This window comes from Triturus cristatus, unplaced genomic scaffold, assembly GCF_964204655.1.
Source record: "Triturus cristatus unplaced genomic scaffold, aTriCri1.1 SCAFFOLD_866, whole genome shotgun sequence".
Classification (NCBI taxonomy): Eukaryota; Metazoa; Chordata; class Amphibia; order Caudata; family Salamandridae; genus Triturus; species Triturus cristatus.
This window is the reverse complement of record NW_028187755.1, coordinates 30,001-37,500: the sequence shown is the minus strand read 5'-3', so window position 1 is coordinate 37,500 and position 7,500 is coordinate 30,001. Positions and strand designations below refer to the sequence as shown.

At 50.4% G+C, this 7,500-nt stretch overlaps 32 non-coding genes across 32 annotated transcripts; all 32 read right to left on the bottom strand.

Annotated features, from left to right (window-relative positions):
- Nucleotides 1-78: 78 nt before the first annotated feature.
- On the bottom strand, nucleotides 79-197 carry LOC146770730 (5S ribosomal RNA). Its single transcript, XR_014975445.1, has one exon. It is a non-coding gene; the product is annotated as a 5S ribosomal RNA (ribosomal RNA).
- Nucleotides 198-312: 115 nt separating this feature from the next.
- Nucleotides 313-431, bottom strand: LOC146770729 (5S ribosomal RNA). Its single transcript, XR_014975606.1, has one exon. It is a non-coding gene; the product is annotated as a 5S ribosomal RNA (ribosomal RNA).
- A 115-nt stretch (nucleotides 432-546) lies between these two features.
- On the bottom strand, nucleotides 547-664 carry LOC146770728 (5S ribosomal RNA). Its single transcript, XR_014975611.1, has one exon. It is a non-coding gene; the product is annotated as a 5S ribosomal RNA (ribosomal RNA).
- A 115-nt stretch (nucleotides 665-779) lies between these two features.
- On the bottom strand, nucleotides 780-898 carry LOC146770727 (5S ribosomal RNA). Its single transcript, XR_014975564.1, has one exon. It is a non-coding gene; the product is annotated as a 5S ribosomal RNA (ribosomal RNA).
- A 115-nt stretch (nucleotides 899-1,013) lies between these two features.
- Nucleotides 1,014-1,132, bottom strand: LOC146770726 (5S ribosomal RNA). Its single transcript, XR_014975433.1, has one exon. It is a non-coding gene; the product is annotated as a 5S ribosomal RNA (ribosomal RNA).
- A 115-nt stretch (nucleotides 1,133-1,247) lies between these two features.
- On the bottom strand, nucleotides 1,248-1,366 carry LOC146770725 (5S ribosomal RNA). The gene has a single exon (XR_014975610.1). It is a non-coding gene; the product is annotated as a 5S ribosomal RNA (ribosomal RNA).
- Nucleotides 1,367-1,481: 115 nt separating this feature from the next.
- On the bottom strand, nucleotides 1,482-1,600 carry LOC146770724 (5S ribosomal RNA). Its single transcript, XR_014975432.1, has one exon. It is a non-coding gene; the product is annotated as a 5S ribosomal RNA (ribosomal RNA).
- A 115-nt stretch (nucleotides 1,601-1,715) lies between these two features.
- On the bottom strand, nucleotides 1,716-1,834 carry LOC146770723 (5S ribosomal RNA). The gene has a single exon (XR_014975431.1). It is a non-coding gene; the product is annotated as a 5S ribosomal RNA (ribosomal RNA).
- Nucleotides 1,835-1,950: 116 nt separating this feature from the next.
- Nucleotides 1,951-2,069, bottom strand: LOC146770722 (5S ribosomal RNA). The gene has a single exon (XR_014975430.1). It is a non-coding gene; the product is annotated as a 5S ribosomal RNA (ribosomal RNA).
- A 115-nt stretch (nucleotides 2,070-2,184) lies between these two features.
- On the bottom strand, nucleotides 2,185-2,303 carry LOC146770721 (5S ribosomal RNA). Its single transcript, XR_014975429.1, has one exon. It is a non-coding gene; the product is annotated as a 5S ribosomal RNA (ribosomal RNA).
- A 115-nt stretch (nucleotides 2,304-2,418) lies between these two features.
- LOC146770720 (5S ribosomal RNA) lies at nucleotides 2,419-2,537 on the bottom strand. Its single transcript, XR_014975428.1, has one exon. It is a non-coding gene; the product is annotated as a 5S ribosomal RNA (ribosomal RNA).
- A 115-nt stretch (nucleotides 2,538-2,652) lies between these two features.
- On the bottom strand, nucleotides 2,653-2,771 carry LOC146770719 (5S ribosomal RNA). Its single transcript, XR_014975427.1, has one exon. It is a non-coding gene; the product is annotated as a 5S ribosomal RNA (ribosomal RNA).
- Nucleotides 2,772-2,886: 115 nt separating this feature from the next.
- Nucleotides 2,887-3,005, bottom strand: LOC146770718 (5S ribosomal RNA). The gene has a single exon (XR_014975426.1). It is a non-coding gene; the product is annotated as a 5S ribosomal RNA (ribosomal RNA).
- A 115-nt stretch (nucleotides 3,006-3,120) lies between these two features.
- On the bottom strand, nucleotides 3,121-3,239 carry LOC146770717 (5S ribosomal RNA). Its single transcript, XR_014975425.1, has one exon. It is a non-coding gene; the product is annotated as a 5S ribosomal RNA (ribosomal RNA).
- Nucleotides 3,240-3,355: 116 nt separating this feature from the next.
- Nucleotides 3,356-3,474, bottom strand: LOC146770716 (5S ribosomal RNA). Its single transcript, XR_014975424.1, has one exon. It is a non-coding gene; the product is annotated as a 5S ribosomal RNA (ribosomal RNA).
- Nucleotides 3,475-3,589: 115 nt separating this feature from the next.
- Nucleotides 3,590-3,708, bottom strand: LOC146770715 (5S ribosomal RNA). Its single transcript, XR_014975422.1, has one exon. It is a non-coding gene; the product is annotated as a 5S ribosomal RNA (ribosomal RNA).
- Nucleotides 3,709-3,823: 115 nt separating this feature from the next.
- On the bottom strand, nucleotides 3,824-3,942 carry LOC146770714 (5S ribosomal RNA). Its single transcript, XR_014975421.1, has one exon. It is a non-coding gene; the product is annotated as a 5S ribosomal RNA (ribosomal RNA).
- Nucleotides 3,943-4,057: 115 nt separating this feature from the next.
- LOC146770713 (5S ribosomal RNA) lies at nucleotides 4,058-4,176 on the bottom strand. Its single transcript, XR_014975420.1, has one exon. It is a non-coding gene; the product is annotated as a 5S ribosomal RNA (ribosomal RNA).
- A 115-nt stretch (nucleotides 4,177-4,291) lies between these two features.
- On the bottom strand, nucleotides 4,292-4,410 carry LOC146770712 (5S ribosomal RNA). Its single transcript, XR_014975419.1, has one exon. It is a non-coding gene; the product is annotated as a 5S ribosomal RNA (ribosomal RNA).
- Nucleotides 4,411-4,525: 115 nt separating this feature from the next.
- Nucleotides 4,526-4,644, bottom strand: LOC146770711 (5S ribosomal RNA). The gene has a single exon (XR_014975418.1). It is a non-coding gene; the product is annotated as a 5S ribosomal RNA (ribosomal RNA).
- A 115-nt stretch (nucleotides 4,645-4,759) lies between these two features.
- Nucleotides 4,760-4,878, bottom strand: LOC146770710 (5S ribosomal RNA). The gene has a single exon (XR_014975417.1). It is a non-coding gene; the product is annotated as a 5S ribosomal RNA (ribosomal RNA).
- A 115-nt stretch (nucleotides 4,879-4,993) lies between these two features.
- Nucleotides 4,994-5,112, bottom strand: LOC146770709 (5S ribosomal RNA). The gene has a single exon (XR_014975416.1). It is a non-coding gene; the product is annotated as a 5S ribosomal RNA (ribosomal RNA).
- Nucleotides 5,113-5,227: 115 nt separating this feature from the next.
- LOC146770708 (5S ribosomal RNA) lies at nucleotides 5,228-5,346 on the bottom strand. Its single transcript, XR_014975415.1, has one exon. It is a non-coding gene; the product is annotated as a 5S ribosomal RNA (ribosomal RNA).
- A 115-nt stretch (nucleotides 5,347-5,461) lies between these two features.
- LOC146770707 (5S ribosomal RNA) lies at nucleotides 5,462-5,580 on the bottom strand. Its single transcript, XR_014975414.1, has one exon. It is a non-coding gene; the product is annotated as a 5S ribosomal RNA (ribosomal RNA).
- Nucleotides 5,581-5,695: 115 nt separating this feature from the next.
- LOC146770706 (5S ribosomal RNA) lies at nucleotides 5,696-5,814 on the bottom strand. Its single transcript, XR_014975413.1, has one exon. It is a non-coding gene; the product is annotated as a 5S ribosomal RNA (ribosomal RNA).
- A 115-nt stretch (nucleotides 5,815-5,929) lies between these two features.
- LOC146770705 (5S ribosomal RNA) lies at nucleotides 5,930-6,048 on the bottom strand. Its single transcript, XR_014975411.1, has one exon. It is a non-coding gene; the product is annotated as a 5S ribosomal RNA (ribosomal RNA).
- A 115-nt stretch (nucleotides 6,049-6,163) lies between these two features.
- On the bottom strand, nucleotides 6,164-6,282 carry LOC146770704 (5S ribosomal RNA). The gene has a single exon (XR_014975410.1). It is a non-coding gene; the product is annotated as a 5S ribosomal RNA (ribosomal RNA).
- Nucleotides 6,283-6,397: 115 nt separating this feature from the next.
- On the bottom strand, nucleotides 6,398-6,516 carry LOC146770703 (5S ribosomal RNA). The gene has a single exon (XR_014975409.1). It is a non-coding gene; the product is annotated as a 5S ribosomal RNA (ribosomal RNA).
- A 115-nt stretch (nucleotides 6,517-6,631) lies between these two features.
- On the bottom strand, nucleotides 6,632-6,750 carry LOC146770702 (5S ribosomal RNA). Its single transcript, XR_014975408.1, has one exon. It is a non-coding gene; the product is annotated as a 5S ribosomal RNA (ribosomal RNA).
- A 115-nt stretch (nucleotides 6,751-6,865) lies between these two features.
- On the bottom strand, nucleotides 6,866-6,984 carry LOC146770701 (5S ribosomal RNA). The gene has a single exon (XR_014975407.1). It is a non-coding gene; the product is annotated as a 5S ribosomal RNA (ribosomal RNA).
- A 115-nt stretch (nucleotides 6,985-7,099) lies between these two features.
- On the bottom strand, nucleotides 7,100-7,218 carry LOC146770700 (5S ribosomal RNA). The gene has a single exon (XR_014975406.1). It is a non-coding gene; the product is annotated as a 5S ribosomal RNA (ribosomal RNA).
- A 115-nt stretch (nucleotides 7,219-7,333) lies between these two features.
- Nucleotides 7,334-7,452, bottom strand: LOC146770699 (5S ribosomal RNA). Its single transcript, XR_014975405.1, has one exon. It is a non-coding gene; the product is annotated as a 5S ribosomal RNA (ribosomal RNA).
- Nucleotides 7,453-7,500: the final 48 nt, after the last annotated feature.

The following is a 7,500-nucleotide window of genomic DNA, read 5'->3' as shown; positions in this document are numbered from 1 at the left end:
ATTCGTCTTCAGGGCTAGCCTAGGAAACGAGACAAACCACCCTCATTCACCTAAAGCGAAAGAAAAAAAATACCAAAAAGCCTACAGCACCTGGTATTCCCAGGCGGTCTCCCATCCAGGTACTAACCAGGCCCGACCCTGCTTAACTTCTGAGATCAAATGAGATCAGGTGCTTTCAGGGTGGTATGGCCGTAGGCCCTAGCACTTCTGACTTTGGAGCTCTTGGCTTTACTCATTCGTCTTCAGGGCTAGCCTAGGAAACGAGACAAACCACCCTCATTCACCTAAAGCGAAAGAAAAAAAATACCAAAAAGCCTACAGCACCTGGTATTCCCAGGCGGTCTCCCATCCAGGTACTAACCAGGCCCGACCCTCCTTAACTTCTGAGATCAGACGAGATCAGGTGCTTTCAGGGTGGTATGGCCGTAGGCCCTAGCACTTCTGACTTTGGAGCTCTTGGCTTTACTCATTCGTCTTCAGGGCTAGCCTAGGAAACGAGACAAACCACCCTCATTCACCTGAAGCGAAAGAAAAAAAATACCAAAAAGCCTACAGCACCTGGTATTCCCAGGCGGTCTCCCATCCAGGTACTAACCAGGCCGACCCTGCTTAACTTCTGAGATCAGACGAGATCAGGTGCTTTCAGGGTGGTATGGCCGTAGGCCCTAGCACTTCTGACTTTGGAGCTCTTGGCTTTACTCATTCGTCTTCAGGGCTAGCCTAGGAAACGAGACAAACCACCCTCATTCACCTGAAGCGAAAGAAAAAAAATACCAAAAAGCCTACAGCACCTGGTATTCCCAGGCGGTCTCCCATCCAGGTACTAACCAGGCCCGACCCTGCTTAACTTCTGAGATCAGACGAGACCAGGTGCTTTCAGGGTGGTATGGCCGTAGGCCCTAGCACTTCTGACTTTGGAGCTCTTGGCTTTACTCATTCGTCTTCAGGGCTAGCCTAGGAAACGAGACAAACCACCCTCATTCACCTAAAGCGAAAGAAAAAAAATACCAAAAAGCCTACAGCACCTGGTATTCCCAGGCGGTCTCCCATCCAGGTACTAACCAGGCCCGACCCTGCTTAACTTCTGAGATCAGACGAGATCAGGTGCTTTCAGGGTGGTATGGCCGTAGGCCCTAGCACTTCTGACTTTGGAGCTCTTGGCTTTACTCATTCGTCTTCAGGGCTAGCCTAGGAAACGAGACAAACCACCCTCATTCACCTAAAGCGAAAGAAAAAAAATACCAAAAAGCCTACAGCACGTGGTATTCCCAGGCGGTCTCCCATCCAGGTACTAACCAGGCCCGACCCTGCTTAACTTCTGAGATCAGACGAGATCAGGTGCTTTCAGGGTGGTATGGCCGTAGGCCCTAGCACTTCTGACTTTGGAGCTCTTGGCTTTACTCATTCGTCTTCAGGGCTAGCCTAGGAAACGAGACAAACCACCCTCATTCACCTGAAGCGAAAGAAAAAAAATACCAAAAAGCCTACAGCACCTGGTATTCCCAGGCGGTCTCCCATCCAGGTACTAACCAGGCCCGACCCTGCTTAACTTCTGAGATCAGACGAGATCAGGTGCTTTCAGGGTGGTATGGCCGTAGGCCCTAGCACTTCTGACTTTGGAGCTCTTGGCTTTACTCATTCGTCTTCAGGGCTAGCCTAGGAAACGAGACAAACCACCCTCATTCACCTAAAGCGAAAGAAAAAAAATACCAAAAAGCCTACAGCACCTGGTATTCCCAGGCGGTCTCCCATCCAGGTACTAACCAGGCCCGACCCTGCTTAACTTCTGAGATCAGACGAGATCAGGTGCTTTCAGGGTGGTATGGCCGTAGGCCCTAGCACTTCTGACTTTGGAGCTCTTGGCTTTACTCATTCGTCTTCAGGGCTAGCCTAGGAAACGAGACAAACCACCCTCATTCACCTAAAGCGGAAAGAAAAAAAATACCAAAAAGCCTACAGCACCTGGTATTCCCAGGCGGTCTCCCATCCAGGTACTAACCAGGCCCGACCCTGCTTAACTTCTGAGATCAGACGAGATCAGGTGCTTTCAGGGTGGTATGGCCGTAGGCCCTAGCACTTCTGACTTTGGAGCTCTTGGCTTTACTCATTCGTCTTCAGGGCTAGCCTAGGAAACGAGACAAACCACCCTCATTCACCTAAAGCGAAAGAAAAAAAATACCAAAAAGCCTACAGCACCTGGTATTCCCAGGCGGTCTCCCATCCAGGTACTAACCAGGCCCGACCCTGCTTAACTTCTGAGATCAGACGAGATCAGGTGCTTTCAGGGTGGTATGGCCGTAGGCCCTAGCACTTCTGACTTTGGAGCTCTTGGCTTTACTCATTCGTCTTCAGGGCTAGCCTAGGAAACGAGACAAACCACCCTCATTCACCTAAAGCGAAAGAAAAAAAATACCAAAAAGCCTACAGCACCTGGTATTCCCAGGCGGTCTCCCATCCAGGTACTAACCAGGCCCGACCCTGCTTAACTTCTGAGATCAGACGAGATCAGGTGCTTTCAGGGTGGTATGGCCGTAGGCCCTAGCACTTCTGACTTTGGAGCTCTTGGCTTTACTCATTCGTCTTCAGGGCTAGCCTAGGAAACGAGACAAACCACCCTCATTCACCTAAAGCGAAAGAAAAAAAATACCAAAAAGCCTACAGCACCTGGTATTCCCAGGCGGTCTCCCATCCAGGTACTAACCAGGCCCGACCCTGCTTAACTTCTGAGATCAGACGAGATCAGGTGCTTTCAGGGTGGTATGGCCGTAGGCCCTAGCACTTCTGACTTTGGAGCTCTTGGCTTTACTCATTCGTCTTCAGGGCTAGCCTAGGAAACGAGACAAACCACCCTCATTCACCTAAAGCGAAAGAAAAAAAATACCAAAAAGCCTACAGCACCTGGTATTCCCAGGCGGTCTCCCATCCAGGTACTAACCAGGCCCGACCCTGCTTAACTTCTGAGATCAGACGAGATCAGGTGCTTTCAGGGTGGTATGGCCGTAGGCCCTAGCACTTCTGACTTTGGAGCTCTTGGCTTTACTCATTCGTCTTCAGGGCTAGCCTAGGAAACGAGACAAACCACCCTCATTCACCTAAAGCGAAAGAAAAAAAATACCAAAAAGCCTACAGCACCTGGTATTCCCAGGCGGTCTCCCATCCAGGTACTAACCAGGCCCGACCCTGCTTAACTTCTGAGATCAGACGAGATCAGGTGCTTTCAGGGTGGTATGGCCGTAGGCCCTAGCACTTCTGACTTTGGAGCTCTTGGCTTTACTCATTCGTCTTCAGGGCTAGCCTAGGAAACGAGACAAACCACCCTCATTCACCTAAAGCTGAAAGAAAAAAAATACCAAAAAGCCTACAGCACCTGGTATTCCCAGGCGGTCTCCCATCCAGGTACTAACCAGGCCCGACCCTGCTTAACTTCTGAGATCAGACGAGATCAGGTGCTTTCAGGGTGGTATGGCCGTAGGCCCTAGCACTTCTGACTTTGGAGCTCTTGGCTTTACTCATTCGTCTTCAGGGCTAGCCTAGGAAACGAGACAAACCACCCTCATTCACCTAAAGCGAAAGAAAAAAAATACCAAAAAGCCTACAGCACCTGGTATTCCCAGGCGGTCTCCCATCCAGGTACTAACCAGGCCCGACCCTGCTTAACTTCTGAGATCAGACGAGATCAGGTGCTTTCAGGGTGGTATGGCCGTAGGCCCTAGCACTTCTGACTTTGGAGCTCTTGGCTTTACTCATTCGTCTTCAGGGCTAGCCTAGGAAACGAGACAAACCACCCTCATTCACCTAAAGCGAAAGAAAAAAAATACCAAAAAGCCTACAGCACCTGGTATTCCCAGGCGGTCTCCCATCCAGGTACTAACCAGGCCCGACCCTGCTTAACTTCTGAGATCAGACGAGATCAGGTGCTTTCAGGGTGGTATGGCCGTAGGCCCTAGCACTTCTGACTTTGGAGCTCTTGGCTTTACTCATTCGTCTTCAGGGCTAGCCTAGGAAACGAGACAAACCACCCTCATTCACCTAAAGCGAAAGAAAAAAAATACCAAAAAGCCTACAGCACCTGGTATTCCCAGGCGGTCTCCCATCCAGGTACTAACCAGGCCCGACCCTGCTTAACTTCTGAGATCAGACGAGATCAGGTGCTTTCAGGGTGGTATGGCCGTAGGCCCTAGCACTTCTGACTTTGGAGCTCTTGGCTTTACTCATTCGTCTTCAGGGCTAGCCTAGGAAACGAGACAAACCACCCTCATTCACCTAAAGCGAAAGAAAAAAAATACCAAAAAGCCTACAGCACCTGGTATTCCCAGGCGGTCTCCCATCCAGGTACTAACCAGGCCCGACCCTGCTTAACTTCTGAGATCAGACGAGATCAGGTGCTTTCAGGGTGGTATGGCCGTAGGCCCTAGCACTTCTGACTTTGGAGCTCTTGGCTTTACTCATTCGTCTTCAGGGCTAGCCTAGGAAACGAGACAAACCACCCTCATTCACCTAAAGCGAAAGAAAAAAAATACCAAAAAGCCTACAGCACCTGGTATTCCCAGGCGGTCTCCCATCCAGGTACTAACCAGGCCCGACCCTGCTTAACTTCTGAGATCAGACGAGATCAGGTGCTTTCAGGGTGGTATGGCCGTAGGCCCTAGCACTTCTGACTTTGGAGCTCTTGGCTTTACTCATTCGTCTTCAGGGCTAGCCTAGGAAACGAGACAAACCACCCTCATTCACCTAAAGCGAAAGAAAAAAAATACCAAAAAGCCTACAGCACCTGGTATTCCCAGGCGGTCTCCCATCCAGGTACTAACCAGGCCCGACCCTGCTTAACTTCTGAGATCAGACGAGATCAGGTGCTTTCAGGGTGGTATGGCCGTAGGCCCTAGCACTTCTGACTTTGGAGCTCTTGGCTTTACTCATTCGTCTTCAGGGCTAGCCTAGGAAACGAGACAAACCACCCTCATTCACCTAAAGCGAAAGAAAAAAAATACCAAAAAGCCTACAGCACCTGGTATTCCCAGGCGGTCTCCCATCCAGGTACTAACCAGGCCCGACCCTGCTTAACTTCTGAGATCAGACGAGATCAGGTGCTTTCAGGGTGGTATGGCCGTAGGCCCTAGCACTTCTGACTTTGGAGCTCTTGGCTTTACTCATTCGTCTTCAGGGCTAGCCTAGGAAACGAGACAAACCACCCTCATTCACCTAAAGCGAAAGAAAAAAAATACCAAAAAGCCTACAGCACCTGGTATTCCCAGGCGGTCTCCCATCCAGGTACTAACCAGGCCCGACCCTGCTTAACTTCTGAGATCAGACGAGATCAGGTGCTTTCAGGGTGGTATGGCCGTAGGCCCTAGCACTTCTGACTTTGGAGCTCTTGGCTTTACTCATTCGTCTTCAGGGCTAGCCTAGGAAACGAGACAAACCACCCTCATTCACCTAAAGCGAAAGAAAAAAAATACCAAAAAGCCTACAGCACCTGGTATTCCCAGGCGGTCTCCCATCCAGGTACTAACCAGGCCCGACCCTGCTTAACTTCTGAGATCAGACGAGATCAGGTGCTTTCAGGGTGGTATGGCCGTAGGCCCTAGCACTTCTGACTTTGGAGCTCTTGGCTTTACTCATTCGTCTTCAGGGCTAGCCTAGGAAACGAGACAAACCACCCTCATTCACCTAAAGCGAAAGAAAAAAAATACCAAAAAGCCTACAGCACCTGGTATTCCCAGGCGGTCTCCCATCCAGGTACTAACCAGGCCCGACCCTGCTTAACTTCTGAGATCAGACGAGATCAGGTGCTTTCAGGGTGGTATGGCCGTAGGCCCTAGCACTTCTGACTTTGGAGCTCTTGGCTTTACTCATTCGTCTTCAGGGCTAGCCTAGGAAACGAGACAAACCACCCTCATTCACCTAAAGCGAAAGAAAAAAAATACCAAAAAGCCTACAGCACCTGGTATTCCCAGGCGGTCTCCCATCCAGGTACTAACCAGGCCCGACCCTGCTTAACTTCTGAGATCAGACGAGATCAGGTGCTTTCAGGGTGGTATGGCCGTAGGCCCTAGCACTTCTGACTTTGGAGCTCTTGGCTTTACTCATTCGTCTTCAGGGCTAGCCTAGGAAACGAGACAAACCACCCTCATTCACCTAAAGCGAAAGAAAAAAAATACCAAAAAGCCTACAGCACCTGGTATTCCCAGGCGGTCTCCCATCCAGGTACTAACCAGGCCCGACCCTGCTTAACTTCTGAGATCAGACGAGATCAGGTGCTTTCAGGGTGGTATGGCCGTAGGCCCTAGCACTTCTGACTTTGGAGCTCTTGGCTTTACTCATTCGTCTTCAGGGCTAGCCTAGGAAACGAGACAAACCACCCTCATTCACCTAAAGCGAAAGAAAAAAAATACCAAAAAGCCTACAGCACCTGGTATTCCCAGGCGGTCTCCCATCCAGGTACTAACCAGGCCCGACCCTGCTTAACTTCTGAGATCAGACGAGATCAGGTGCTTTCAGGGTGGTATGGCCGTAGGCCCTAGCACTTCTGACTTTGGAGCTCTTGGCTTTACTCATTCGTCTTCAGGGCTAGCCTAGGAAACGAGACAAACCACCCTCATTCACCTAAAGCGAAAGAAAAAAAATACCAAAAAGCCTACAGCACCTGGTATTCCCAGGCGGTCTCCCATCCAGGTACTAACCAGGCCCGACCCTGCTTAACTTCTGAGATCAGACGAGATCAGGTGCTTTCAGGGTGGTATGGCCGTAGGCCCTAGCCCTTCTGACTTTGGAGCTCTTGGCTTTACTCATTCGTCTTCAGGGCTAGCCTAGGAAACGAGACAAACCACCCTCATTCACCTAAAGCGAAAGAAAAAAAATACCAAAAAGCCTACAGCACCTGGTATTCCCAGGCGGTCTCCCATCCAGGTACTAACCAGGCCCGACCCTGCTTAACTTCTGAGATCAGACGAGATCAGGTGCTTTCAGGGTGGTATGGCCGTAGGCCCTAGCACTTCTGACTTTGGAGCTCTTGGCTTTACTCATTCGTCTTCAGGGCTAGCCTAGGAAACGAGACAAACCACCCTCATTCACCTAAAGCGAAAGAAAAAAAATACCAAAAAGCCTACAGCACCTGGTATTCCCAGGCGGTCTCCCATCCAGGTACTAACCAGGCCCGACCCTGCTTAACTTCTGAGATCAGACGAGATCAGGTGCTTTCAGGGTGGTATGGCCGTAGGCCCTAGCACTTCTGACTTTGGAGCTCTTGGCTTTACTCATTCGTCTTCAGGGCTAGCCTAGGAAACGAGACAAACCACCCTCATTCACCTAAAGCGAAAGAAAAAAAATACCAAAAAGCCTACAGCACCTGGTATTCCCAGGCGGTCTCCCATCCAGGTACTAACCAGGCCCGACCCTGCTTAACTTCTGAGATCAGACGAGATCAGGTGCTTTCAGGGTGGTATGGCCGTAGGCCCTAGCACTTCTGACTTTGGAGCTCTTGGCTTTACTCATTCGTCTTCA